At 37.4% G+C, this 12,356-nt stretch overlaps 1 protein-coding gene across 2 annotated transcripts in view; it reads left to right on the top strand.

The window, feature by feature from the left end:
- Nucleotides 1–12,356, top strand: part of LYRM4 (LYR motif containing 4) — a 95,923-nt gene that overhangs the window by 25,272 nt on the left and 58,295 nt on the right. The window lies entirely within an intron of this gene.

Below are 12,356 nucleotides of genomic sequence, written 5' to 3' on the forward strand. Positions count from 1 at the left end.
TACTAGAGGCAGGAGAAGAAAATGAAGGAAGGGGTGTCACAGGAGAAGAGTCAGGTATCACTTGTACAAATCTGACCTAGTAGTTAGCCTCTTGAGTTCTAATCAGTAAATTTATGTATGCAAAATACTTAATTATTACAAACAGATTGGCAGTCAATGCTCCACTAGATACTACACTTAAAGTTACAAAAATACTTTTGGGATACAAAAATTCCTGCTTAAGCTTGCTATATGTATCTTAAATGTTACATACAAGCAAAAAACGTCACTTGCCAACCTGTTGATGTCTGGTGTCAGGTAAGATATCTCTCAGCCTCGTGGGGTACCTCGCCTTGAGAAGCATCCCTGCTCAAGGGACAGTGGCTATGGAGAGACCTCGTGGCTGCAGATATTTATAGCGTAAATCTGAGATGTGGAGTCAGATTTTCTGCTGTGTTAATGCACTTAACACAGCCTGTCTCCAGGTTTTCTGAGAGTGTGGTGCTGAGTTCTCACCAATAGCATCACACAATAGGATTAATTTCATTTATGCCTTCTTGCTGTGCATCTGCCTGGACCCAGGTTCAGTTGTTGAAGTATCTCTTAAATCAAATCTTAAATGTCACACTTGTAGAAATTTTCCAGACAAAGTATAAGCATTCAGTTTTGGAAGGGTTTATCTTACATGTTTCCAGGAGTAACAGACAGTAACACACAGAGTAACATAATACACAATGGAACTTTTTAACAAAAAATAATCTGATAAAAGAAAATTATTTTATCAAGATCTTTTTTTTTACACAAATCCCTGTAAGACTTGATGTTTGGGTAATAAAGATTTTTTTGCTGTAAAAAATTGAGAACTTTTGTGCTTTGCAGAACTTCCTTTATGTTTCAGTGTCACTCACTTTCAGCTGTAAAGCAAGAGAGAAATATTGTAAAAATAGCAACTGTCTTTAAAGCCAGTTTTTCATTGGGACTAGTAAAAACTTTAGCATCTAAATTCATATTAATATTTACTTGCTCTTAAATTTCATCATACTCTGTGGAAAAAAATTCATTCTTCCTCCCCGTTTAATTGAAGATCTAAGTAATGAAGTCATCTGGCATTATTAAGACTTTATATTTAAAACTAACCAAACATAATATAAAGTGTTTTTATTTTTAAATGCAGAAGGACTGAAGCAAACATGAGATGTATCATACAGTTTTTTGCTAAGTTTGGGGTTTATTATGGTGTAGATCATCTCGATATTGCCGACTTTTTCATAGTATGTCGATAGAAATTAAATAATATCCCTCTTTGTTGACAATTTATTGTTACTCTAAAATCAAATTTATATTCACTTTACATTCTAATTTATGCTTTAGTCATCAAAGTGACCATTGAAGTGTAAGGTTCATAAATAACTATTTGAATCAGCCTAGTGGAAAATGTGAAATAGTGACAGATTACTGTCATTTTGTTCATGTCAGTCACTGTACGATTTGCTTCAGTGTTATAAAAGTAGCTTTATAATGCTGAAAAGCATGGAGGAACATTAATCTCTGCCTTGATCCTCCTCTGCTTATTATTGGTTTCGATTTTAAAAATAGTCTGTCTACAGGAAGGAACAACTCTAATTCTTTTTCAACACTGTAAAGATTTTGTGTGTGTGCGTTTACTGTGTAAACAACACAATTTGTGGTGTCTTTCCTGTAAAGAAAGGTCTTGTGAGAAATGCATTGTCACAAGTAAGTTTGAACCAGAAAGTTTTAAATAGTTCTGAGGCAAACTCTTGAGGTCCTTTGAGGATTTTCATAACAGGCATTCCCCAGCTATGCTAATATGGCTTCATTTGTGAGTTTCCATTACTATTTGGAGTATGTTATCAGTAGGAGAATTTGCACTGAAATGTACTGCTGCTGCTGAAATTTAAGATTTATACAAGCCACTTTGAAGATAGGCTAATACTGACTGTTTTGAAGTAGTTTTCTTTGTGGCATGCTGCCTCTCAAGTTTTGAAATGAAAATATAAAAGTGAAATTCAAAACCTATATTAGACCTGTGTGCTCTCATTAAAGCCTTGTTTTATTTTATAGATCTCATTCTTACATACTCCTCCATAGTTACTTTCTTCTCAGTTTTACATTGTAGCTAGAAACTACCAGCCATCTTGTAGTTTCTTTGTAGTTTTTCTTGTAGTTTTGCTTTGTATTTTGTTTTTCCTGGCAGCTCTGAAGGCTTTATTATCGATTTTACTGGTTTTGACATCACACCTACAGTACTCTTCAACAGTTTTGATATTTCACAGCTTTCGTTTGTCTCTTTAAATAATCCAAACTGATGAGAATCATGGTTTGTACAAACCTTGAGCAGGGAGACAAGAAATGTAATGTGAGCAGTTAGACAGTCAGGACACGTGGGTCTGTTTCCTTTACAGCTATCTGGTCATTGGTGCTTTTTTAAGGGAACAGATGAACTTTTGTTTTGAATTTGTTTTTCTTCAGGCTTGACCTCTTACTGTTCCCTTCAGATATGTAGAAGAATGAAGGAATGCGGTTTCGAAGCAGGAGAATTCTATTAGAAAGGTTCCACTGATAATGATAACTGTTGAGTACTTCCAACATTTTTCACATTTGCAGCATGTTGTAAAGTACATTCTAATCCTTGAAATATTCATTGACTGTAGTAACTTAAGCTTCATTTCTTTTAATAAAATGCTTCATGACTATGCCTTGATAAAAGCCAATGTCATACTTAGTGGGAGATTTTGGTCTTGTATTCCTATGTTTCTTCGTATTCAAAATTATTAGTATGGTCTTGTTTTGAAATTTGTGCAAAATAACAGTTCTTTTGGATTTGTTCTTTTTAGCAAGCCAAATTGTCAGTGCAGCTGAGTGTAGCCAAGTACTGTGCCTTCTTGAGGTGTTCATTAGCAGTATCTTATCTTGGCAATATCGTAAATTTGAGTAACAACTGAATGGAAGTGGAAATTATACTGAATGAATGTACAAATATAGCACTCATATTATTATGAACTGGAGATAATATAGCCATGGCATAAAGAAATTTTCTGTTAATCAAAATAGCGTAAGTATTAAAACATGTTTAATAAATATTAGCAAGACAAGCAATTTCAATTATAGTCACTCTAGAAAACAAAAGCTAGAGGTACTATCTTAGTTTACTGCACCTGCTTTGGATTGATTGCTCATCCTTTGAGCAGCAAATATTCCCATTGTTTTCCATAGTTCAGTTCTAGTAATCCTGTGATTCGTTTTCAGCAATAGCAGGTAAATTAGTAAATGTCAAGGTGTATGTATTTATGGACTGAAAGCATTTTGTTGAGTATTGGGGGTCTGGTACCAATTTACACAGTTGTGAGCAACATTGGAATTGACTGTCTCTTATGAAACTTTAACAAATATTCTGTATATCTGAACATAGTTGTGTTTATACTGCAGAGCACTGTAGGCTAGATGCCCTTTGCAGGAGAAGGTTCATTATCAAAAATCTAGTTTCAGGCTACAAGTCGTATTTCTGTCTAATTTTTATGAATATGTAAGAAAGTTGCAAAATAATGTATAATGTATTTCATTATGTTGGCAGCAGTTTTGAAGCCAAGAGAAAAGAATAGCTGTAAAAGCTTCTTGAGCACAGGGCCCAGCACCCACACTACTGTTCAGGAATGTGTATGGTATTGGCAAGTCATGTTTTCCTGCTGGCAGACAATTACGTTGGAGCTCTAATATGATTTGCTCTTATAAGGCTTGTCAGTGCAAGGAAGTTTTAAAATCACAGATTAATTTACTGATTTTCTTGAGAATCTCCCTGAATTTTATCTTCTTTTTTTTTCTTTTCAGCTTCACATTGGCAAATACCCATTTTTCTACAAAAAATTGTAGACTTACAGTTCTTCAGTAAGAGGAACATCCTTGGAAGTTTGCTGGGTTTTTTACTTGTGTAATATATTTGTATTTATTACAGTTGGACCTCATGTTCCAACCAGGACAGAGCCAACAGTATGCACAGAGAACTTTTCTTACCTCTCAAGCCATTTAGCTTGTTGAAGCAAGTGTAGACACAGTAAAGTTTTCAAATGCCTCATTCACAGTAGGAAAGCAGGAAGTGAGTGGCATAATCAAAACATGGACAAAGATCCTATTGAAACAGTTTTATCAAGTCAGTACAGGGTATCAGTGCACTATTTGTACACTTCTAAATCCTTGGAATTGCATCTAGAATTTAGCAAATGGTTGGCACGAGCCTCTTGCACTTCTCTTCCTCCTAGCCTGGTAGTCAGTTTTTAATTGCTTTAGCACATCATGAATTCTCACTTGATTGGTTCCTTACATGCATTTAGCAAAATTATACTGGAAGCTTATGGCAAAGCCACAAACCAGATTTAAATCAGCTGACTTACAGTTTAGAAGCCATTGGGGGGATTTTTCTGTGTTTGTTGGGGTTTTTTTCTTAATTTCAAAGATCTTTAGGGTGATATTTTTAGATATTTTCTTTCCCTTAAGGTCGTTTAAATGTGCAAGTTACACTTACGTTACATGCAGTTTGAAAACTTCTTTATAACAGTAACCTACCAGGAAGGATATGATTAAGACAGCAGCAGAAATCCTGAACATATATTAAATTTCAGTGCTCTTTCCTTGGAAAGAGACTGAGATGCAGGTAGAGGAATGTATAACATAGGAGGGATAATACCTGTCTTTCAGTAAACAAGAGAAAGCTTGAAATTGAAATTGGGAGGCAGTAAATTCAGAGCTATACTGGATTTATATTCCCATAGGAGAGTAAATGCATTTTATATACGGTAAATATCCATATGGTTTTGGGGATTGAAAGGGAGGAGGAACAAAGAAATAGGTGTTGTAGGAGTGACTTTGAAAAAGGGTTGGTAAATTTAAGCAGATACCCAGGTAAATCAGAACTTGTCCCTTCCCCGGATTTGTTAGCAGCACGGTCTACTTTGTCCAGCTTTTTCAGATACCTTTTTCGTCTTGGCCTGTAGGCTAGCTTTGGAGATTTGGAATACTGTAACAGATACCAGAAGCTCAGAGCTGTCATATCAGCTTAATTTCTGGCATCTGAGGGTGAAGGAAGTGTAATAGACATTTTATTCATCTTCAGGTGGCATGGCTCTCTGGGTTACACCTGTGTGAGTCCCCAGAGCAGTGTTACTCCTTAGGCTTTCATTTAACTCTCCTGATGGAGAACAAGATTGTGTTTTCACAAGTGATTTGCTGCTGTTTGTTTTGCTGACTAAACTACAAGTGGCAGGTTCTGTCTGCAATATTAAATACCAAAGTAGACCCTGCATTCAAAGTAACCTTTAGGTCACCAGCAGAGGCAACTCAGAGATAGAATGAAGCTTTGTCTTTCTGATCTAAGTGCTCAGGGTAAAACACAGCATTTGATGTATGCAGTTACCTTTCCTAAAAAAAATAAAAAAATAAAGACCGTTGAGTGTTGGCAGCTGCTTTTAAAATATGCTAATTATCTGTCATAAAGAACTGTCATTATTTTTGTTACATCTATTTACTGGCTAATCCAGTGAGGTTGGGGCCTTATCATAAATAGTAACAGTAGTTATATAATGCATCCAGAGATCTGAGCATCTGATGTTATGCACAGAGGAGGGCTGTCTGAAGGACAGGAGAAGGACTTACTTTCTAGTGAGCAATTTGGAGTGGCAGTATGTCACATCCAATCAAACAAATGTTAGGTGTAAACTTCCACATGGAAAAGAGTAAGTTTTATCAGCCTGGCTGGTCAGTAGCTCCTTGAAATAGTTAGCAGCACTAACCATTCTGTGCTCAAGAAAGCTTCAGAAGCAAAGAAGGCTCACATTTTCAGGCAGGTATGTTCATCTGCCGCTCGTTCCTTGTGCTTCCAGTTCTCCTGGGTTCAGCCCAGTGTGTAAATGAATATGGTTCTTAGGGGTGGCTGTTGCAATAAAACTTCGAGGGGGGCCTCTTCCAAATGAGGTAACAGCAAGTGCTTGTGTTTCTTAGTACAAATAAAACATAGTGTCAAGAGAGGGAAAGCAGAAATAAGTGCTGAAGTTTTGATCACAGGTCAAATTACTTCTGCTGTGTTACTAATCTGACCGTGTGATCTTGCTTTGATGCCTGTCAGTCTGGTTTATAGTGGTGCCCATTGAGGGAGGGTTTGAAGATTGAGTTTCTTGCATTAAATTATATTAACCTTTGAGTAACTTTTTGTCTGTCTTGCTGTATGTGGTCAACTGCAGAGCAGAACATTTGTGGAGCATCTCTTTATTACTGAATAGGAAAAGGAAAAGTAAGGCAATTTTGTGTGTTATTTATGAAACATATAACCTTGTAACAGCCTTATATGTGTAATGTGACTTATGGTTACATCAGATCATTGATTTCTCAACGAGCATCCCTTTTCAGGGATAAACCCATTTTATGTACAGCTAGACCTTCAGGAAATTAAAGAGATTGCTGTTTTGAGGACTTGTGAAAACAGTAAGAAAGAAAAGTGCTGTTATTACACCAGTGATCTCTTGATCTCCCACCATTTGTTGGTTGCTTTTTAATCTGTTGTTTTATTTCTTTTTTCCTTGCTCAGAAAACTTTCCTTCCTGGTTTTGTACTGCTTATGAAAAGGAGACAGTGTTCAGTTCAATGGCACAGCAGCAACTGAGCAGGCACACTTCCCTCCAGGAGGAGCTTTGGCACATTTGTCTGGTGCCTCTGATCCCCAGGACTGTGTTTTGCTGCCCTTGAATTGCAGTTTGTAATTCAGGATGACGATGTTGATGTTGACACCCTCGCTATCCAACAAGTCACCCAGTCCTGTAGCTGTGGTACAGTGGGTTTTTTTAATGACATTTTCTGTCGTCCCCCCCCATGCTCGTTCATCAGTCTCTCAGTATATTACAGTTACATTTTCTCCCTTTACAGCTAACAGGAAGAGAAGGCACTTTAGCTCCTCCTTAAGCTACTTGAATTCTTTTCTGACCTTTCAGATGCTTCTCGGCACACTGAAAATGCTGTAAAATCATCCCCTGCCACTCTAAATCAGGTGCCTTTTTTTTTGTTTCTTTTTATGGGTAGTTTGTCAAGTGTAAAGAATTTATTCTCTTGTTCATTCTCAGCATAAAGGCAGCCTGCAAAGAGCTCCTTTTTGTCCTATTTGCTTCAAGAATCTGGCTTCACAAGTGCTTTTTATTTCTCCATAATATTATCTTCATGCTTCTTCTGTTGGTTCAGTTACTAAAACTCTTCCATTATTCCAGTTGCAAAGGTGATGCTTTTTTTCTTATTTTGAAAATGCTTGTCAAAATGAAAGCTGTTTATAAAATCCACTAATGTTAACTGTCATTTAATAAAAATCTGAAAAAAAAACCAGTTACCTAAGAAAAAAAATAGAAAAGGAAGCCTTCTTCCCTGTCCTCTGTGTCTGGTGTGCCTGCATATATTGAAATCTTCTGGGGTTCACTGAATACCCCTGTGGTTTATCATAGCACCAAACATGGTCTCTCTTACTAAGACTATTTGACTGAATTTGCAGCCAGATAAATTCATAGTGATCTGGTTTTATTTTGACAATAAACTTATGTGTGGCCTTCACATAAAAGCTCTTTCAAACTAAGAAGCTTTATCATTGATGTGTTATGTTTCAATATTACCTTTTTTGCAGTAATTCAGATTCTATCTACTGTCTCTGTAGTAAGATGCTTGTGTTGAGGAAAATGTCTTTGATCCATCAAGTTGTTATGAAGGCCAAGATTTAGGGAAGAGAGTTGCTAGACTCCAGTATCAGCATGTCTCATCCAGCCCTTGGAAGTTTAAGCAGGGAAAGCTGTTTTCTAGACAAGACTGTAGAGAGAAGTTTAATTAGTGTTTACGCAGTCTCCTTGGCACTTGGTGCATTGCTGCTGTCTTTAGCTCTGTGCTTTCTGAGGTGAGCCTGGGGTTTTTTTGGCCATTAAAGGCTATAGCTGCAGTGCCCTTCATCTTAGTGACAGGCATTATGCCAGTACGTTCATTCTGAAAGTGAGTAAAAAGCAGAAGAAAAAAGAAACCTAAACTCTTTCAGTCACATTTAAATCACAATTTGACTAATTCCTGTTGTTATTTTCTCTGGGGTGTGTCAGATATATGTTTCCCCTCTTCTAGGTATGGGCTGCCTGAACATCCTTCCTAGGCTGTTTTCTTTGCAGGGAGTGAACCAGAGTTTCAAGTTCACCTTTATAATTTGGTCACCCATAGAAAGTACATAAATGCGTAGTTTGAAACAAAGATCTTCTGTTTATGCTGTAGAAATAATATCCTGTCCCTCACCAGAGCAGTTATGAATATTGCAGTATAGTGGCTAAATAATACATTCATAGTTTTTCTCCTGTGAGCATAATTCACTGCTGAGCAGTTGCTTTGGTAATTTTTAACCATATTTTTGTCCAAACGTGTGGTTAATGAGAGCATTATATGACTTAATCACTTAGCTTTTCACATTAATACAGATCTTGTTTGTAATTTTGTTGATTTTGTTGTTGACCCAATGCTTTGGTTCTGTGTTCAAATTATCTTAATTTTATTTGAAAGTACTTTTTGTCTCTCAGAAGTCTAATTTCTATACACATTTGTCAGTAGTGAATACTTACTGGGAGTGATTACTGTCTAGCTGCTTGTGCCAGTATACCTCTGGGAGGTTAATCAATCTTGTGCTTTTTAATTGACATCAATAATGTGTTTACATTTATCAATATTTCTTAATTGTCAAGTTGTAACAGTGGAACATCAATAATAAATCATGCCAATGGTCAACTTCATACATTAGATTTTTAAGAGTCTCCTTAAGCAGTTTGACGTGTTGTAAATTGCTTTTAAAATGATGTATCTATGCTCATGGGGGAAGAGGAGAAAAAATAGGTATTCTAAGTTGTGCTGTAGAATAACACTGAAGAACTAGCCCATTGACAGTAACATACCTTTGTCACATGTATGGTATGCTTTATGGGGAAAAAAAGGAAGTAAGTCTTTTCAAACTGCTTGTTTTATTACTAATAATTCTGTGAGTATGACAGTACTCATACATTTGTTGTGTCATCCCCAGGGACTTGTCAAAAGCTGGGACTTTTTCTATTCTCTCAGCTGTACAGGCAAGGCAGAGGGCAGAGAGAATTACTTGTCCTACTGCTCCTTTACAGAAGTAGCCCGATTTAGCTGTGCATTTCACCAATGTCTTTAAGATATTGAGGTGGAAATTAAGGAACTTCGTTAAACTTTAACCATGTATTTAAAGACTTGGGCTCCTAGGGAACGAAATTATTTGCCTAGGTTTGCAAAATATGCTTAGAGCAGGAATTAAGGCATGATATTCCTAGTCTTACAACACTATCCCTTTATCATCTAACTCAATCTGTTCTCTATTCCCTTTAAACCTAAGCAGCAGTATTCTGGAGGAGGAAATCTGCCTAGACAGAAAGCTGGCAGGATGCTGATCACATTGTGTCAGTCTTACCATGTTTTATGGGCTACATAGAAGACAATACTAAACTAAAAACCCTGCCTAATTAACAATGAAGAAAGAATTAGTAGTTAATGCTGTTATTTTATACGTAAGTGAGAGCCAGTGTGAACTCCAGGATACAAAAAGACAGAAGTAGAGAAGCAGCTGTTTTTTATTTTTTGCAACTTCAGTTGTCTTTTTAACTGAGATCCTGAAGTTGGACTGCAGATTTTCAAGTAAACATATATATATATATTTATACAAAAATTCAGATAAAAGTCCTTAACATTGTTAAACTCAAATATGACACAAAATTAATTATTTTAATGTCTTACTGTGTAGAGCCTAATATTACAATGGTACTTGTAAGAGGAAATGTTGACTAAAGTAGTTATTATCTGAAATGCTGTAGAATGAAATAGTATTTTACATAGATAAAAATACAGCATTTGTATTACATATACACCATTTGTTTAAGGTGAAAATGAGATGAGAAAAATAAATGCTTATGTTGGGAAAGAGCAGGTGAGGAGTTGGAAGAGCTATAGAATGAATGTGACTGACCTCTTTAATCAGTTAAAACAGTAGGAAAAGAATATAAACCTGAGGATAACAAATCCTCTTTATCAAGAGGTGAGTAAAAAATTCACCAGGCTCTCAGTCCTAGAAAACAAAAGGACTGATTTAAACATTCAAACATTTAAACAATTGCAATATTGATGCAATTAGCAAAATTCCCTGTCATTTGAGCAATTCAAGATCAGATATGTCTGTGTTCCCATTCCTCTTGCCTTTCTTGTTCTCTGTCCCAGCTCCATACTCACATAATACTCTTAGTACTCTAAAGTACTTTAAGTTATTAATTAAAATTAATTAAAGTACTTAAAGTTATTAACTTAAAGTTATTAATAGATTGATAGTTATTATTTCACTTTTTTGAACTTATTTAATAGGAAAATGGCTGGCAAAGAGATGAGTTAAACACTAGTATGCAGTCTGATGCCATCCTACCTGGTGTCATTACTGAAATTTCTATTTCTGCAATTCCTATCCTCTTCTTACTAATTGAAGTCATATGTTGCTCACGTCCTAAAAAAAAGTCAAACCCAGAGATTTTGTCAGTGTACAAAACTGAGAGGTCTGTACTCTAGCACCAAGGCTAGCTTTTATATGAAAAGACTAAGTATTAAATATTTCCAGTTTAATCTAGCAGCCATTTTGTTGACTTCTTGCAATAGTTATAAGAAATTAAGCCTCTCCTTCCCTTTTTGAATGAGACAAGACTGATAAGAAACAGCTATCTAATGAACAAAATTGCAGTAGTTACCAAATCAAATTGCATTAAAGCAAGTGTATGCAATCAATCTCTTTTTGATGGGTAATGCTGAGCTAGAGGTCATTCACATCCAAGTCTAGAAGGGTAAGCTCAGGTCGGCATATGACTGTGTGAACACAAGTCTTTAAGTAAGTGGTGACCTTTCAATGGCATTCAAATTGTATTTGCGCTTTTGGTTTCAAATGTGCTAAGGTACCTGAGGTGTATATGAAACTAAATTTCGTTTGGCTGTGTGGTGGGTTGACCCTGAGTGGACACCAGGTGCGCACCAAAGCTGCTCTATCTCCTCAGCTGGACAGTGGAGAGAAAATACAATGAATGGCTTGTGGGTTGAGATAAGGTCAGGGAGAGATCACTCACCAAATTACCCTCACAGGAAAACCAGGCTCATCTTGGGGACATTAGTTTAATTTATTACCAATCAAATCAGAGAAGGGTAATGAGAAACAAACCCAAATCTTAAGAATACCTTCCTTCCACTCCTCTCTTCTTCCCAGGCTTAAATTTACTCCGAATTTTCTCTACTTCCTCCCCCGCAAATGGCGCAGAGGACAGGAAATGCAGGCTGCATTTGGTTCATCACACCAGGTCTCTGTTGCTCCCTCCTCTTCAGGGGGCACTCCCCACATTCTTCCCTTGCTCCAGCATGAGGTCCCTCCCTTGGGAGACAGTTTTTCATTAACTTATCCAGTGTGAGTCATTCCCAGGGGCTGCAGTCCTTAAGGGTCACAAGTCCTGCCAGCAAACCTGCTCCAGCGTGGGCTCCTCTCCATAGGTCCACAGTCCTACCAGGAGCCTGCTTCAGCGCCTCCTATGGGGTTACAGCCTCCTTTGAGCATTCCCCTTCTCCACCGTTGAGTCCTCCACGGGCTGCAGGTAGATCTCCGCTCCCCCATGGACCTCCATCGGCTGCAGGGGAACATCCTGCCTCACCATGGTCTGTACCACAGGACGCATGGGTTTCTCTACTCTGGCACCTGGAACACCTCTTCCCCCTCCTTCTTCACTGACCTGGGTGTCTGCAGGGCTGTTTCTCTCACATATTCTCATTCCTCTCTCCAACTGCAATTGTGCAGGGTTTCTTTTTTCCCTCCTTCTTGAATATCCTGCAGGCACTACTACTGTTGCTGATGGGCTTGACCTTGACCAGTGGCGGCTCTCTCGTGAAGCTGACTGGCATTGGCTCTCTCAGACACTGCAAGCTTCTGCAAGACACAGGAAGCTTCTGGCACCTTCTCACAGAACCCATGCCTTTAGTCCCCCCACTACCAAAACCTTGCCACAGGTTGTTAGCATGAAGAATGTAAAATCTTGTGTTCAATAAATTCAGAAAAAATATTTTTATGCATGGTTCTCCAAGAGTATATTTAATTCCAGCATAGCCTGAACTGTAGGTAAATCTAGTTCAGTTGTCAGGTTTTCCAGTACTTTGGAGGAAGACTGAAATTGCTGCTACCAGCTCATCAGATGGGATGTACTTTCAAACGTTAAGTGGGGCTGGTACAGGAAACTTTTGTTTCAACCTTCTTTCTTTCCTGAGACATCCTACGTTGAGTGAATGGG

The sequence above is a fragment of the Neopelma chrysocephalum genome, unplaced genomic scaffold, assembly GCF_003984885.1.
Source record: "Neopelma chrysocephalum unplaced genomic scaffold, ASM398488v2 Primary Assembly neopelma1_26b, whole genome shotgun sequence".
Classification (NCBI taxonomy): Eukaryota; Metazoa; Chordata; class Aves; order Passeriformes; family Pipridae; genus Neopelma; species Neopelma chrysocephalum.